This window comes from Furipterus horrens, unplaced genomic scaffold, assembly GCF_987537825.1.
Source record: "Furipterus horrens unplaced genomic scaffold, mFurHor1.1.pri manual_scaffold_5, whole genome shotgun sequence".
NCBI lineage: Eukaryota > Metazoa > Chordata > Mammalia > Chiroptera > Furipteridae > Furipterus > Furipterus horrens.
The window spans coordinates 41,968,694-41,986,904 of NW_028327175.1; the positions used below are offsets into that span (position 1 = coordinate 41,968,694).

Genomic DNA, 18,211 nt, shown 5'->3' on the forward strand with positions numbered 1-18,211 from the left:
CACATTGAGACTGGTAGGAGAGGCGGAGACATGGAATGGGCTGGTCTCACACTCATATGTGGTGGAAAAAAATGGGATGGATATCTCAGGAGTGAGGGGTCCCAGGCCCACACCAGGCCCCTCAGCCCATGGTTCCAGTGCCAGGAAGATAAGTCCCTACAACTTCTGACTATAAAAACCAGTGGGGATTGAGGCTGTGGAAGACAGAAACTTCTGGAGACCCAGCCAGTTCCTCTTAAAGGGCCCGTGCACAGACTTACTTTGACACATTCTCTCTGAGCTCCAGCGCTGGGACGATAACTTGAAAGGCACCAGAGACACCGGGGGCTGAAGGGAAGTGAAGTGTCTGGCATCAGGGAGAGAGCTGGTGGACAGATTTCTCCCAGACGGAAGAGCTGGCAGAGGCCATTGTTCTTTTTCTGAGCCCTCCCCCGAAGGAGCCGGCAGTCAGCTCCGTATCTGAGACTCCATCAACCTGGCTCACACAGTTTGTCCTACCATGGTGATTCTCTGAGGCCCTGCCCCACCCAACTTTTGGGCCCACCCAAGCTGTTTCCAGTGGCTTTTCCACATGAATGGTTTGTCTTGGCTCATGCTTCAGATTTTCCTAAATTTTCTCAAACAAGCCTCCAGTGGCCTCAAGCAAGCCTCATACCTCTTACTAAGTGGCCCCAAGTCCAACACTAGCAGCAGCTGGCCTTGGTTCACAGCTCCGCTTTGCTTGGGCACCCCCAAGTGTAATACAGGTAGCAGCCAACTGCAGATCACTTTATAGTTTATTCTGGGTAGCCCTGGACAAAACACAGGCAATGACTAACTTTGGTCTACACATCCTGGGAGGCCCCAGAGCCTGAAGATCCAGTGGACAGAGATAGACCATGTCAGAGCACTACTACCCAAACACCACCAAAAGCGACACTTTCAAAGAACGGACTCAGCAGGCTCCAGAGCCCTACTGAAATAAGTCCTGTTCTGTGGAGTAAGCCCCTGCACAGTTGATCCTACATGGTGGTCGGAGGTTGGTGGTCAGTGGTCACAGCCAGTCCTTGTAGCTGATCAGACTGAGTAGATTTTTCCCATTGCTCTGCCAATAGCAATTAAGGCTCAGCTACAAGAGGAGGGTGTACTCAGCCCACACAAAGAATGTACCTCAAGTACCCAGCTTGAGGAAGGGGGAGGCTGTGCCAAAGACTCTTCAGGACACCTGTTACATTAGGCCACTATACCAAGCCAGGGAGTTGTAGCAGCTCTACCTAATACCTAGAAACAAACACAGGGAGGCTGCCAAAACAAGGAGACAAAGAAACATGACACAAATGAAAGAACAGATCAAAACTCCAGAAAAAAGAGCTAAACAAAATTAAAAAGTGGAGATAAGCAACCAGATGCAAAGTTCAAAACAGGTTAAAAGGATGCTCAATTAACTTAGGGGAAGAGTAGATGAATTCAGAGAGAACTTCAACAGCATAAAAAAGGATATGGAAACTGTAAAAAAAAAATCAGTCAGAAATGAAGGGTACACTAACTGAAATGAAAAAGAATTTGCAGGGAATCTACAGTAGAATGGATGAATCTGAGAATCAAATAAGCAATTCGGACTATAAGGAAGGAAAAAATACCTAATCAGAACAGCAGGAAGAAAAAAAAAAAAACCTCAAAATGAAGATAAAGTAAGGAGGCTCTGGGTCAACTTCAAATGCACCAACTTTGCATCATAGGGGTGCTGGAAGGAGAAAAGAGAGAGAAAGAAATTGAAAACCTATTTGAAAAAATAATGACAGAAAACTTCCCTAAGGAAATAGGCATACAAGTCTAGGAAGCAGAGAGTTCCAAACAAGATGAACCAAAAGAGCCCTTCAAGACACATCATAATTAAAATGCCAAAGTTTAAAGACAAAGAGAGAATCTTAAAAAGAGCAATAGAAAAGCAGTTATTTACCTGCAAGGGAGCTCCCATAAGACTGTCCGCTGATTTCTCAAAAAGAAACTTTGCAGGCTAGAAGGGGCTGGCAAGAAATATTCAAAGTGATGAAAAGCAAGGACCTACAACCAAGATTACTCTACCCAGCAAAGCTAGCATTTAGAATTGAAGGACAGATAAAAAGCTTTCCAGACAAGAAAAAGCCAGAAGAGTTCATCACCATGAAACCAGTATTATGTATGTAAAATGTTAAAGGATCTTCTTTAAGAAGATAAAAAGATATGAACAGTAAAATGACTATATGTATATAAATAACTGAATCTAAAAACCAAAATAAATCAACAATCAGGGCAGAAACTGAATCATAGATTCAGAGAATGTGTTGATTGCCAGATCGAAGAGGGTCAAAGGGATGGGCCAAAAATGTGAATGGATTAAGAAGTACAAATCGGTTGTTACAGAATAGTCATGGAGATGTAAAGTGTTGCATAGAGAATATAGTAGCCAAAGAATATGTATGTATGACCCTTTGACATGGACAATGGTGTGGAGATTGCCTGAGGAAGTGTCTGGGTAGAGGGCATCAAAGGGGAAAAAAGTAGGACAACTATAATAGTATAAACAATATAGTGTAATTTAAATAAAAAATGAAGTAAAATGGTATATTTGATGAGAAGTTTTTCACTATATCAAAAATTCAGACTGTAATTAAATTAGGGATATTAGAAGTCACTGTAATGGAATTTAAAAAATGTTTTGAAATGTTTTAAAAGTGGATGATTTAAAGCACTGACTCAAATTCCACCCTCTCTCTGTCGCCCTTCATGGACAAGTCTAAATGCCAATCTGAAGATAATTCCACCCATTTTCAGAGAAACCTATTGGTCTATGGCCTCTCATATGTGTGTACAGTACAATGATCACCCAGCTCTATGCCATTTTGCATGCTGTTGTGTTTTTTGTCTCCGCCTCTGGATAATAAACTGCTCATGAGTGGGGACACCTCTTCTAGTCCTCTCTTATCTTTTCTGGGAACTGATCAGAGTGAGGCCCATTCTGTGCTCACTGATTAGTGGCAGCCTATTCACAATGCTCTGAGACCATGCAAGTGGAGCCCATGAGTGAACAGGAAACAACAGAGGGGACATAAGTGCCTGGCAGGAAAGAGTGACAGCACAAGAAGGGACGTGGCTTTGTAGCCTCACCACCTGCCCAAGGCACTTCTGTTTGGGCTTCCTAACCTTAGATGTGGAGATTCCAGTACCTCATGTTCTTAACCCTCACCTCCACCGTGAACAAGACACTTGGCGGGGTCACAAGGCATCAGTGATCTGTCCTCACTCCAGGTTGGGGTAGATATTCAGGCAGATACTTGTTTTTTTTTAAACGACCAGACAGGCTGTCTCCTGAGATCTGACCCAAGCTGGAATTTGGAGGAGATTCAGCTGGCTTTGGTTCAAACCAGACAAACTAAAACAATGCTAACAGCCAGGGGAGGGAGGCTCAAGACCCCACAAGAAATGCTTAGTGACCTTCAGAGAGTCCTGCTCTCCGTCTTACACAGAACCACGAATGCACGTTCTGTTATGGGCAAGAATAATGGTGGAAAATTTAGAAATAAGAACATTAAGTGAAATTGCAGCCATGTGAACATGTCATAGATGGAAATAACAGAAGCATATTCACAACATAGACAATTCTTAGGTTGTAGAAAATTACCCTAACCTCCTTATGGAAACCCTAACACTGTCATTTAGAAGTGTTGGCCATGACAAGGAAGTTAGGCACATCTAGTCGCTTGGATCAGGTGGGTAAAATAAAGTGGAGCATAGAATTAGCAAGGATCTTGTCCATGTTTGTCAATATTTTGGAAATAAGTGGTCTGCTAAGGCTCGCAGCAATGCAGCATGGCCCTTTGGACCTGGTGCCTAACCCCTTATGTTATATAGACTTCCTTTTGGATTGGTGCATGAGGGTTAGCATGACGCATTGCAGCTAGGATAATTTCTGTCTCTCTCCTCTCCTCTCCTCCCCTCCCCTCTCCTCCCCTCCCCTCCCCTCCTCCCCCCCTCCTCTCCTCTCCTCTCTTCTTCTCTCCTTACTTCTCCTCTCTTCTCCTTTCCTCTTCATCTCTCTCTCTCTCTCTCTCTCTCTCTCTCTCAATCACACACACACACATACACGCACATACAAGCATGCTCACATTGCTATGAGGGAGGGCAAGATGGAAGATAGAATGGGGTTTAACTTTCAGAGCCTTAAATGAGAGTCTCTTTGTTAGTGAAAAGCAAACAAAACACACTGGCCACAAGGTCACCATGCTCTGGAATGCAGAATTGTTTGTCGCCAGTCAAACTGCCGCCTGATGCTGGGTTTACATAATGTTTCAGCAAATGGAAACAATGAGAACATTTACCATTAACTCAGGCCTGAGCCATAAAATCAGAATGGGGAAGATCAGGGTCACTAACTCTGGCACTCAAGGCCCTCAACCACCAGCACTGTCCAGGGCAAAATAGCTGCTTAGACCAAGCGGTCCAAGTGTATTAAACACCTGGTATCTTGCCAAAGACTCTGTGGACAGGAAGATGCAAAGACCCAAGCCCCCTCACAGGGCATGCCTTCCAGGCCTCCTTGTCAGACAGGGGAAGAAATCCTGGGGAGGTGTCATTGTTAAAGTGACTTTTACTTCCAACAAATGCCCTGTGTCCCTATAGCAGAAGGAAGTGCCCAAGGTCATCTACTGAGTGAGAAAAGGGCCCAGAGGAGGCAGCATTTGAGTTGAAATTTGAAGGAAGGGTAAAGCTTCCCAGGACCACAAACTGGAGGTGGAGGGGTAGGAACAGAGGCATGTGCTGGACGGAAAGGAAGTGTAAGGAGCATGGGTATTCCAGAAGTTATGGAAGGTAATTTAGTGTTGTCAGACATGAGGGGGCGTGGCAGGAGATCGGGTGGGAAGGTGTAGTCTGACCCAGGAGGACCTTGGGCACATGTCAGGCTGGGTGCTTACGTTTTCTCCTATGTGGGAAGGGATGCCAGTGGAATATTTTGAGTGGAGGTAATGGTTTGGCCATGTTTGCTTCTTAGAAAGATCAGTGCAATGTCCTCATGAGGACAGGTGACAGGGTGGGTGACTGGAGGGATGAGGCAGTCCTGTGGGGGCAGGGGGAGAGGACAAGTTTGCAATGGCTGCTCTGATGGGACACACTGAGGACTTGTTAGGCCCCCGTGAATTGTTGGGGACCCGCACAGGCATCTGTAGGATTCACGAGGGGCCAGTGGGACAGCAGGATTGAGACGTGCGGTCGGTCAGCCCCAGCTCCAAGCCAATGCCAGGCTCGGGCATGGCTCCGGGAAGCCCTAGGGCCTCAGCTGGCCTCTGAGAGCCATTCTCAAGGCTGAGCAGTGGCTTTAGCACTGGCCCAGGCAGCAGGGAGGGACAGCCAGGCCGTGGCCATGTCAGCTCTGAGGGGCGCATCCAGTGGCCTGCTGCTCTGCCAGTGTATGGAGCACGGTAGTGGGTCTTAGTAAACAATTATTGATTGAATAAAGCTGGGTGCTAATATAGGCGCTGGGAAGCAGCAGGGAGCACGTCACACGAAAGCCCTGTTCTGGAGGCGCATGCGTTGCAGGTGGTGAGACAAGCAACAGCAAAAGAAATGAAATGCGTAGAAAGCTAGATGTCGAAACACGCTAGGAAGAGAATAAGTGGGGAGGCTGGTTTGTCTTCTTAAATAAGATATTCAAGGAAGGTTCACAGAGCAAAGCCCTGCAGGAGTTAGGGGCAACACTTTTGGAGCCCTGGGAGAAAAGCATTCTGAGAAGAGGGAAGAGTCAGGGCGGAGATGTCAAGCTGGGCATGTTGTTAGCATGACGGGCAGCAGCCAGGACCCCGGCATGGCTGCAGTGAGGTGTGCGAGGGTGGAGAGATGGGGTGAGGGCAGGGGTGTGTAGGGCCGTGGGCTTTTGTCTTCCACTCTGAGTGAGGTGGCAAGTCCTGTTTACTGCACCTGCTTCCCTGTGCTGTGCTCCTTTTTCCTCTCCTGCCCCTTCCAATCCCAGCTTGCCGGGGCTCCGTGTGAGATGGTCCACAGAGAGCTGTCCCAGACACATGCAAAAGCCAATGTCCTGGAATAAGGGCTAGCAGACTGCTCTAAATTAAAAGGGCCTAAAGAGCAATCAGCTAGCAAACACAATGCTTTCATCCTTAGCATAGGAGGGAGATTGGAATATGGGCTAATATTAGATGACATGATGGAATTATTCTTAAGTTGCTTAGATGTGATCATTCTGTTACGGTTATGTGGGAGAATATCCTCATTCTGAGAAGACCCACGCTGAAATATTTAGGGGTTTAGTAACACGATACCAGCAACTTCTAAATGGCTCAGTGAACACACACACACATTCAAAAGGATACATACATACACAGACAACGCTAAAATCAAGACACCCGTTGCATCTAGCTGGTACGTATATAGACACTGGTTATACCAGTCTGTCCACTTCCATTTTGGAAAATTATCATATTAAAAAGACTGACCTTCTCTGCTATGGTCCGTTCCTTTTGGCTCTGCTTTTGGTTGCTGTTATTTGTTGTCATAAGATTCTGCCCAGCCCCCTAGGCAGTTTATTTACTTTGGATCCAGAATGTTTTCTTCTGGAGATTTACAGAAGACACAGAGCTTAGGGACCTGGGGCTGGTGGGAAGTCAGGTGGGTGGCAATCCAAACCCCTAAGAGTTAAGTACCAAGAGGCAGAGGATGGTGGATGCTTCACCGTTTTAACAAACATGTCTAGGGTCTAGGGCCAGGGAGGGCAAGGAGGAAATGCAGCCTTAGAGAGGCGAATGTCTCTGGAGTGCATGCTTTTCCCTGACATGGAGGTTCTAAATTATTCTACTGTTTACCTGCTGTGTGGCTTGACACAGCGTAATGTGATTTAGAAACTCAGTGGTCCTCCAGAAAGTCAATTTTCAGTCAGGACGCTACCAGGCACTGTCAGGGGATTGAGCTCTGGTGTACTAAATCCCAGATTTAATCCAGGGCCCAATATGTCTGTGAATATTAGAAACGTTCCACTATCCTTTTCATGGGTAACATCAGTTCCTTATGGTGTTTTCCACGTGTAAGCGAGAAACCATGTATCTAGGAAGCTGGGCTTAGCACCTTTGAGTCTCCTGATGACTTTTCAGCATATGGTTAGAATGTGAGCATTTAATACACTCCATCTGCCAACCACAAAAGACAGAAAAATAAAAAATAACCCTAGAAAAGTACTCAGATCTCAGAGGAAAGGAGAATGGAGGTGGCAATATACGACGGACTTCCTAAAGAGAAAGTTGTCAAAAAGTCTTTTGTTTTGCTGCAGGAATAACAGTAAAAGATGGAAAGTATTTGAACTTAATGGAGGAGAGAGAAAAAATGGTCACATTTGTAGATTTTTGTTTATTCTCAGTATGGTAAGGATAACAATAGCAAATACAATAAGAGCTAGCATTTATTGAGCACTTTCTATGCATCAGGTATAATAAGCACGTTTTTGCATTTAACTAATTTTATTCACTCTGAGGGAGCTACTATTATTATTTTCACTTTCAGGGTGCTGTGGTGCAGAGAAATTAAATAATTTATATGAGGTTACATGACCAATAAATAACAGAGAGGGTATTCAAGCTCTTAAGGTAAGCTAAATAAAACTGTACTCTATTTTTCCAGAGTCTTTTTTATTTTCTCCTCTTTCCATGGTAAGTCTTGTTCTGGTCCCTCTGCGGGATTATAATATGTTAAAAATGCTGGTCCTGTACATTCCCAGCAAACCATGTCTCTAAGTATCTGTGACACTGGACTTTGGGGCACCATGATTTACTAAAATCACTAACAACAGCTTGCTAGGTACCATGCCTTCTGCTATATACTTTACATGTTTTATTTCAGTATTAAAAAAAAAATTTCATCACTCACAATAAAAAAAATCATAATGTTGTAAAGCAGGACTAAGTTAAACATATATATTTGAGTAAAAGTTTCCCAAAACAACACTTCCTTCTATTATGCATGGTATGCTTCGCATTTAATTTAATTTAATTTAATTTAAAGAATGCTGATTTTGACATGTTAATGGATTTTATGTCCTGTTAAGGGGCTTATAACCCATTGTTTAGAAAAACATTCCTTTAACTCATTTTAGTTTTTACCGTAATCTAATGAAGTCAATATCAATCTGACTTTAGTACCCATTTTAGAGATGAGAAAACTAACATAATTTGTTCCAGGTCCCACAAAGAAACCAAAGTCTATGGTTTATATTTGGGATTCATTCCTTTTAAAAACAGAATCAGTTATGTTAAAAACAGCTTTCCAAGTTATGTGCTGAATGTATTGTCTGTCATCTGAATAAATATAAGGTCTTGCATGTGTGGCTATCTGGACACTATTCTAAGTCAAATACATGCAGATGGGGTTGTAATTTATAATTCAAATATTCCTAAGTAACTCTAAATTCATGGTAGCGTTTAGTTATTACCTGTATTTTCAATCAACTGATTAAAAAATGACAACTTCTATTCAATGGAGATCTGAGGAAGTCCTTAAAATTAGAGTTGTTTTTTTTCCAGGAAATGGATTGAAACATAGAGGCCACACCTTTAGAAGTGTGACTAGCAGGCTTAACTGGTGATTTGTGAATTACATCTTTAGTTTCACCAGCCTCCAATTGAACTTGAGCATATACATCAATTATTAGCAGACAATAAACCATAGCAGTATTAGCAGCATATATGGGTTTTTCAATTAGAAATGACTGATTTTTCATATCACCACACAGTGTTGCAGCTATTTCAGAATATCAATCATACTCATCATGTCATCGAAATTATGCTAATTATCAGAGTCACCATTAGATCTTGATATTGTGCATTGATAAAGAAGTACATGCATGTATATCACAGAATTAGTTGTGCAATAGTTTGGTAATCGTATTTCGATATAATTTTATTTTATGCATTTAAGTACATTATTACTTAGAAAATAGAAATAGGAAAGGGGTCCCCAGGTCTCAGCAAACTGCAAAAATGGCCCATGACTTCTAAATTGATGGTGGCCTTGCCTACACAAAGGGGAGCGCCTTGAACCAAAGCTGAGGGTCTCTGGACTGCCTCTCTCGAAATGGGTCATATTTTTAGCCATCCAACATCAACATCAACAGCAATCATTGTGAAGAGTCTGGCAAAGGGAGAAATGGGGTACTTGCTCATTCAAGGCGATATGGAAACTGAGGCACAGCAAGTTCTTTGCTCCTTTAAATCTTTCTCTTGTCTCTGTGTTTGTCCCTTCTTGTTCAATTTTTCATCTTTGCCTTATTCTTCTTCCGTTGATATGGCCATGTCTCTTGTATTTGGCACATACATGCATGCAACAAGCCTTGGAATGACTCTGTTTTTTTTGCCCCACTAAAGTTGCAGAAGTCAACTTTGTTTATTGGATGCCTGTTGTTCATGGTCTTAACAAAAAACCTAAGTGATGGATTTTCTTCTCAACAGGGTAGGAAAATCCTACTCTTCCAGACTGAGTCCTGGCATTATCTTCCTAAGTTATCATGCTATTTCTCAGATGTAAAGGGCTACAGAAGTGACCAGTGGTTTAAATTATTTCTATCTCTGGATTGTAAAGTGCTGGAAACACTAAATAATACATTACAGACATGCACTCCCACAAAATCTGCTTTGATGAGGCCTTGAAACGGTTTTCATTGAACCTCATGTTACATTTAGTCATAATGTTCTGTACATTGACAGAAAAACAGGTTGTTGTATGAACTGAAATATTTGACAGAACTGAATTATTTTAATCTTGCACGAAGTTTAATTTACCTCTGAAATTCCCTTAAGAGGATATAAACTCCCTTCTGTGATATCATTGGAGGAGTTATCTTTGTTAAAAACAAATGGAATAACTTTCTTCCTTTTTAATAATCTTTCCATGTTCCTCTGTTTTCAGCAGAATGGAGTTCACGGTGCTCAAGATGGGACCCAGGGCCTCCTGGTCTGGGCTCTATTACCTTTTCATGGCTGACCACTTCCCCACACGTTATCTCTGTTTCAACCTTTCAAACGTCCTTGTATTTTCCTGCACACATTCTGACTTCTCCAACTTCCATGACTCTGCCTATGTGATCTATTCCCCTATGCTGTTTTACTTATGGAACATTCCTGTTGGTCCTTTGAAACATCTCAGGCATCACCCTCTTTCTAAAGACTTCCCTTATATTGACCTCTGATTTTTGCTGCCCATCAATCAGAGATGGGAGATTCTGTCTGTGTTCACGTGTTAACTGGTACTGTTGATCTGAACGGGTTAAAATAGTTTCTGTGCAGAGTGGTGTTCTCCTTTAAATTGAAATTTCCTTGAGCACAAGGAAAGTGTATTCATGCCTTTATTTCTGGTGTCTAGCATGCGGCAGCTATCCCGATGTTGAGTAAAGGAATAACGTGATCATGTGAATGTCATTGATGGTGTTTTGGGAAGACGGTAGTAAAATTTAAACATTACACATTGAATGGGTCACTTCTTATGCCCTTTCTTATATCCTCTTAGCCTGCCTCTTGCCTCCAGCCATTGCTGTGACAAGTATGTGCAGTTGTGACCTGCCAGCCCCTTGCCTCAGCTGTACCACATAGCTCTTGCTTTCTGAGCTGCGGCTTCTCTGGGCCATTCTGTCCCATGAATGCACCAGAGGTGAGAGTGAACAAAAACCTGATGGGGCAACGATCAGAGTTGGTGGATAAATACTGCCCCCACTGCATTTCTTATGGAGACGTGGGGGCACATTCTGCAAGGCCACTCAAAGCATCCCAGGGGCATGGAGCTGCAGGTGCCCTTTCCAGGTGACTATCGGGAGCTTGGGGTGGCTTCTCCTCCTTCCTTGTTTCAATCTGCCTGATCCTCCACTCCTGTTCCTTGGAATCACTTCCCAAAATAAATGACCGTGTCTCAGACTGTGTTTTTGGAGAGAACCTAGACTAAGACAGAAGCCCTGATTTAAAACCAGCTTCGCTGTGTTATCTTTTTCTTTGAGAGATGTTTGGCAACTATTTGGAAGTCTCATCAAGTAGCCATTAAATAAAGATGGTATGGAATACAAGCAAGTAGGATAGCATCCACATGTTGTAGATAAATTCATTATAAAGTACAGCATGTTTTGGGAATTAGCATCCTTTTTCAGTCAGGAGACAGACTCAGACAATTGCTTACTTTTGTGAAACACTTCTCCATAATTCTACAGCTGTGTCCTAGGTGGTAACTGAATAGCAATGTTTTGATCACAGCTGTACAGATGGTGAGGCCCTCGACACAGCATATTTTCTGAGCAAGTGGTGAGGCCCTAGAAGACACATGTCTTTCCCACAGAAGGTCAGTGCAAGAAGCTTGGGTGTGAAACCCTATGCTTATGCTGGAGGGCTGGGTGGCTTGCTCTGGGGTATGCATACACGTACATCTGTGTGCCTGGGTGTGTGACTTTCTTTTTCTATGAAGAAGATATAGGTTCCAAGGTAATGATTTTAAATTTTATAATCCTTGGATTGCAAATAGAAAAATGATATTTTTTGAAAATGGAAAGTATTTGGCAGGAAAATTGGCATCTGAAACCCCATGCATTACCAAATACTTAAATCACAGAAGTTTTGTATCTTTTGCAGCTAGAAGAGACATTCAAGGTCACTCAGAGGTAGAGACCCAATGCTTTCTAACAGAGCCAGGAATAGAACACAGACCTTTGGAGCCCCTTCTCATGGTCCTTCTGGTCCACCACAATGCCTTCTCTTGGTTTCCCCCCTTTTAAACCAGAGGTTGGCCATCTTTGTCTGTGAAAGGCCTGATAGTAAATAATTTAGCTCTGCCTTTGTTGTGTCAAAGAAGCCATAGAAGATACTAAAATGAATGAGTGTGGCTGAGTTCCAGCAAAACTTTATTTACAAACACAGGTGATTAGCTGATTTGGTCTGGCGACTAGTTCGCTGACCATTGGAGTCATGGCGATTTCTGCGTAGTGGTTGCTGGGTCCTAGAGAGTTAAAGCCACCACCTAGCCTGGCGGTGAGCTGGGCTGTTGCATCATGGCCCACTCATAATTGGGCTTCCTTCCGGGTCTCTCTATCGTCAGACTCTGAGCCAGCAGCCAAGAGAGTGAGCCTGGCACCCACAACACTCCCGTTTCCAGAAGGAATCACAAACCGCTTCCTGTGAAGATAAAGGAACAATTGTACTGCAGGAGAACTTACTGGAAAGTAACGCAGGGTCACCAGGAAGGAAAGAAATTCACTCCTGGGTCATAGTCTTCCGTCTGGCTGGGAGGCACTCGGACCTGGGAGGTCAGCTGTCTGCATTGGGCAGACCACCAGGGCCCTACACTCACTGGATAATGTGCTGGGTTTTGGTGACTTCTCTGCCTTCCTCAGAGCTTCCTTTGGCTGCTCCAGTCATGCCCTCCTCCTCAGTCAGGCATACAATTCCCTGGACTATGTCATCCTTGTTTGTCATCTGCTGTGCTAAGTTTTATTTCTGTTAACCCAAACCTCCAACAGACAGAGATTTCTTCTCTCACTTTCATCTTCCACAAAACTTGACAACTTAATTTTTGAGCCCCCTCACCCTATCCCCCCATTTTCAGGACCTGTTGCCAGGCCCGAGGCCCTAAAAGTAATTAAAACTTATGCCTATGCCAATGGAGTGGATGGTTCCCGTGTGTGTATGTGTTCATGTATGCGCATGTGTGCATGTGTGTTCATATGTGTGCCTGTGTAAGACCTTTAAATCAGGAGGTCCCCTTCCCCTTGGGCCTCACTGTTAGGGAAGGTCCTTCACCTGTCTGCGTACTCTTGCTTTGACACGTGAGTGGATATCCTTTGGCCATCATGCTTGAGTCTTCTCTCTCTACGCCTTCCCTCTCGTTTTTTATTATGCGAATCCACATCAGGGTCTGTTTCAAAGTTGAAAGAGTCAAGGACTTTCAAAGGCTGTATGAAGTTTCAAAGGATTTAAGGATCTCATCTTCAAAAAAGTCCATGCATTACCTGCTACTTAGCATAAGCTTCTAATTAATGTCTAAATCCTTGGAGTTGGAGTAATTTAGGAAAAAAATCATGTTATTATTATTTTCCCCAAGTAGCACTCTGGCCCCTGGGAAAAGGTTGCTGGTAGTTATTTGAGAGGGGACAGAACTGATGAAGAAGGAAGAAATATTTGATTATTTCTTCATAAACAGCCAATTCTTTTAGCACCTGGATATAGTTCTTGCTGCTGTGAGAAGAATATCAATGGCTTTAATATCCCATTGTTTGTGGCTGGGAAGTATTTGCCTGCTGTTCTGAACAGCCTGGCTCTTGGACTGGCAACAGAGCAGAAAATGTAGCAATATAAGGGGAAAAATTCTTGCCAAAATGATTTAAATCAGCTAGCTTTCCCTTTAAAGCTCACGTTGGAATTCCAACCTCTCCTTTTTCTTCTTCTTGATAAATCTCTGGTTCATTTTTAGCTACACTTCTTTCCCCTAAAGACAGGCATGTTCTTACGTGTACAGGTTCTAATCTTGGTCTCACATTATTGCTTGTCTGTTAGTTTTTAATGGTCTTCTTTGTGTTTTGGTGAAATCTCCGTATTAGTATTAATGAATACAAATGAAAAAAACAGGTCACAAAAAAGAAGCGAGAAGTGGGGGAAGAAGAGAGGCGATGATGGGTGATGAATTTGAAAAGGCTCACAACCACAAGGTGGCGCTGTTAAAGCACCTCATTTTACAGTCCAAAAAAAAAAAAAAAAAAAAAACATTGTAAGATTAAAGAGCCCTTCACATAGAAAATACTTTGTATCAAAAGCGTGGAGTGTGTGTCTGTGCATCCACGATGCTTATATGTGTGTATGTCTTTGTATTGAGGATGTAATCATTTAAGAAAAGTAAGTGTTATGGGGAGCAGTGATAGAATTATACTGTTAATTTTGAGGGAGGTGTTCCACAATTGATACTCTTGTCATCTACACATTAAATATTTTTATTTAACATTAAATATATTTGACCCCAACCAGATATTTCCTGGAATCTTCTGCGTGTGACATTGTAGTCATGGGAATGATGGGTTAAGTTTACCATTTCTTAATCCACTTTCATTCTACATATACGCAGAGAGCTTGCACACAAGGGACATTTACTTGAAAACAATTAATGCCCCATGAAGGGAAACATGAGGCCTTCAGGGTCTCAGATGTTCTTGGCTGCCTTGGGAACTTGGAGTGTGGAAAGTTGGTAAATTAATACTTGGAAAATAATTTCTTACTTTAAAACATGTTGACTATTATGCGACTTCCTTGATGCTGGTGTCATTGTTATTAAAAGTGAACATTTTCATGTTTGTGCATAGGACAGAGAAGCTGATATTTTGCAAGTTCGTACATTGAAAGTGGGGTGTTGATATAGTGGTCTAGATTATCTTACTCTTGAAGAAAGGCCAGAAGTGGAAAGTGATCTAATGCAAGTGAGTAGAAGAGCCCAGAACTTGACATGGAGGCTCCCATATTTCATCCTCGTAGCAACTCTCTGAAACAGGTGATGTTAATATCGTCATTCTGAAGGTCAGATTCTGAGAAGTTAAATAACCTGTCAACTGTCACAAAGCCAGTGTGTGGCAGAATCAGGAGTTGAGCCCAGAAATTATTCAAGGGAGAAAAATGCAAGGAAGTGAAAGGGAAAAAGTCTAGATTGTCTTGCAATTTGTACTGGTGAAATAATGCGGATGTGTTTGAAATCAAAAGAGATCTGCTCTGTTCCAATGCCTGCTTCCTGCCCAGCCAGGTGAGGGTTATTCATGTAGCACCACACGCATGCACGCACATTCATGCACATACACACGCTTTTATTCTACTTCTCTTATATAATTTTCTTTCAACTTCTACCTTAGCATAACACGTTCTTTTACCATTTTCCCAGGCAGGAGTCCTGAGAAAATGGCTGGATGTTTGCCATAGCCAAGGAAAGAAGTACAAGTCAGTCATGAATTGTTGTAGCTGTGACATCTCCCAGATAAATCATACTGCATTGCTCCAGCTGGATACACAATTTGTGAAACAGAAATCAAGTGGTTCTTGCTTAGGGAGAACTTACGTTGATGAGAATATGGAACTCTGGGGATGGGGAGACATACTACTGTATATACTCTCCATTCTGGCAGGCTCTGAGCCTATGGCAATGTTTAAAAAAGTGTTTTCTATTGTTTAGAAGTGCCTGAAACAACTATATATCTTTTATCAGGTTTTCTAATTAAATTCTACTTAGGGTAGTAGTTTTAGTCTATATTTAGCAGGCATGCCTCTGTGTTCATCTGGAAAGCTACATGGAGGGAAAGATTGTGTATGAGCAGGTGACGGTGTATGTGGGGGGAATTAATGGGGGAGGTGGGTTTTGGTCATCCACCCTGACTTATTCTGAAGCACCACGTATCTCTCATACATATAGTACTTTTGTGTATGTGAGCTATTTGATTTGATGTCAAGTCCCATAGTGCATTTGGGAATCTTAAGATTTATTTAGAACAATTCAGCACACTGTCATACTTAAAATATTCAGATATTATGATAATTTTTTTAAAAAGTGAGAGTAGATCCACTGTGTCCTATGGTGATCAGAATTGAATGTGACACAATATTTGAAAAGAAAAAAAATCATTATAGATCTCAGAGCCAATGCATCACAAAAGAACTGAATTCCTAGTTTGTATAGAAATGGAATCTCATTCTATGATGCCCAATCTTGAACCAGCTGGAGGCTGATTAATATAAAAGTAAGAGCAACTGAGAACCATTCTGACAGAAGGAGAAGACCCAGGGTTTATACTGACATTTTGAATTGTATCCTCTAGCAGTTCTGAAACATTGACAAGAGTGAAATTTATTTCGTTGTTCCCTTGCTCAGTTCCTCCTCATGTATACTATGAAGAGGTCTCCAATGCCCACTGTAGAGAAGTGGATCAGAAGACTTGGATCAACTGACAGATGCCAGACTTCTTTGCTTATGAGAAAAGTGTGTTGTTTACCTTGTAGCCTGTTTGGTTTTCAGGACAGCATCATTGGTGTCAGAAAAAGTGCCACCTACTTGCAATTGCACTGTTCCCTTTTTGCTCATGATTCACTGCAGCTGAAACATGGTGTGCCTTGGTCTGGTTCCCAGTTCTTGGAGACCACAGGAAGCAGGCAGGTACCTACTTGAATCTTCACAACTATTGACATTCCTCTAGGTGCTTTGTGCGGTACACAATGCACTTCCTGGGTGATGCCAAGTCCAGTGTCAGGCCCTCCCCTGAGGGTTGGGGAGATAGTTGGGAGAATTTTGTTGATTTGGGCTCAAGGTCAAGCAATATGTTCTAGACCTTAGGAAATTTAGTTTAAGGAACCTTAAAAGGTCTCATAAAAGAGAGTCGGAGACTTGGCCAGCAGTTGGCTTGTTAATGAGACTTAAGAGTCATACCTTATCTTGGTATTTAATCAGTTAATAAATTATTTCAATATGATGTTTTCTTTTTTCTTAAAGAGAAGTTTCTTCCTGACAGTAAAGTCTTGCCAAGAATATAGCAGAGTCTTTGGTAATTTCCTGTGGAATATGCCTTTTGCATTTATTTTTATGACACCCCACCCCTCCCCAGTTTGGAGAAACAACAGAGGGAAAATGAAAGTTTAGGGAAAACAACCAAATGCAGCATCGGGAATCAAACTGAGATTTTTGGGTTCCAAGGTCAGTATGCTGTTTTGGCAATATTAATAGCCAAACAAGTATTTAATAGCTAATCGACAAGAACTTGAGACAGTGACTCCATTTTTGAGGCTCACATACACCCAAAACTAACCATTAGGGAGCAACACCCAAAGTGTACATTGAACACTAATTTATTTATACAAAACCTCATTCCATAAAAGGAGCGAAGTGGTCTGCAACAATAATACATACAATAAAGTAATGGTAAAATATAAAATGGAAGAGCTAATACAGACCTAGCCAAAGGACTTAGTATATGTTACATGAGGGCTCATCAGCTGTTATGATCCAGCCTCTGATCTGATAGCAAGCCAAAGTGATTCTAAGTGTAAAAGGACCATGGACAGGAAGTAAGGGACTCAGGAGCCTTTCCTGAGAAAACTGCCCTCTCTGAGTGCTTAGGATTCTCTTCACTTATTTCACTGCATATCAGTTAGCAAAAAAGTTTCATAGGGTTAATTTATCTGTATATTAAGTCACCTTGTATTATTAGAGAATGGGGCAATAAACAGGTATGTCTTGTTGCTGAAAGGAGGTCAGGTAAGGAGCTTAGCAGTTGAGAACCAGGTGGTCAACCCAAGGGACCTGTAGCTGGGGAGGGAGACAGCAGTGTTCAGGTGGGGAAGTCAAATGACAAACGTGACCTATGCTGTATAAGGGGGAACACCCCTCAAATTGGAATTTATTTATAAAAACTTGTGTCTTTATTCTCACATGTTTAAACTTCAGTCACTATCAAAGTACTCTCCATCTGATGCAATACACCTATCAAGATATTTTTTTCCATTGCTCAAAACAGTTTTTGAACTCGTTGATTTGCTTTGGCCATTTTTTGTTTCGCCTCTTCCACATAGGAAAAATGTTTCCCTTTAAGGACATTTTTTCATCTGGGGAAACAAACAAACAAACAAAAACAATGGTCAGGGTGAGAACAAGTGAATAGGGAGCATGGGGGATGGGTGTCAGGTTGTTTTTGGTCAAAAATTGCAGAACACTCAGTGCAGTGTGGGCAGGTGCACTTGTAAGTCACCCATCACGAAATGGGAAAATGGTTGAAACAGTCTTAAAAAAATTCACTGAAGTCAAACGCTGCCTCTCACAACAATGCCAGCTGGTACACTGATACAAATAGGTTCCTGGAACACTCACCTAGTGGGGGAAGCCAATACTATAATACTACAAGGAGCCTGTCCTCCAGATGATAATTCCAGGTTTTTTAGGGCGTCTCCACTTGAAGTTTTGTTTTTGTTCACATTGGTCCTAGTGTAAGAGATTATAAAATATGATGAAGCAAAATAGTTATAATTGTAGAGAAATACATGTGGTTCTTTTTATGAAAAAAAAAGCAACCTGGCAAGGGATGCCCTCTTATAAGAAGATACAAAATGCTTTATTTGACAGTTATAACAGGATCATTCTGAAAAGGCCAAAGTAAGACACAGGGAAGCAAAGAATTTAGGTTAGCATGGTTGTATTTCACAGTGTTTTGTAAACT

At 42.2% G+C, this 18,211-nt stretch overlaps 1 long non-coding RNA gene across 5 annotated transcripts in view; it reads left to right on the forward strand.

The window, feature by feature from the left end:
- Positions 1–18,211, forward strand: part of LOC150008457 (uncharacterized) — a 37,747-nt gene that overhangs the window by 5,146 nt on the left and 14,390 nt on the right. For 3 of the 5 annotated variants that reach the window (XR_016511307.1, XR_016511311.1, XR_016511308.1), the window contains exon 2: positions 7,522–7,604. The exons of the other annotated variants lie outside the window; for them this stretch is intronic. This is a non-coding gene — a long non-coding RNA (uncharacterized LOC150008457). The remainder of the gene's footprint in view (positions 1–7,521; positions 7,605–18,211) is intronic. 5 annotated transcript variants of the gene reach the window in all.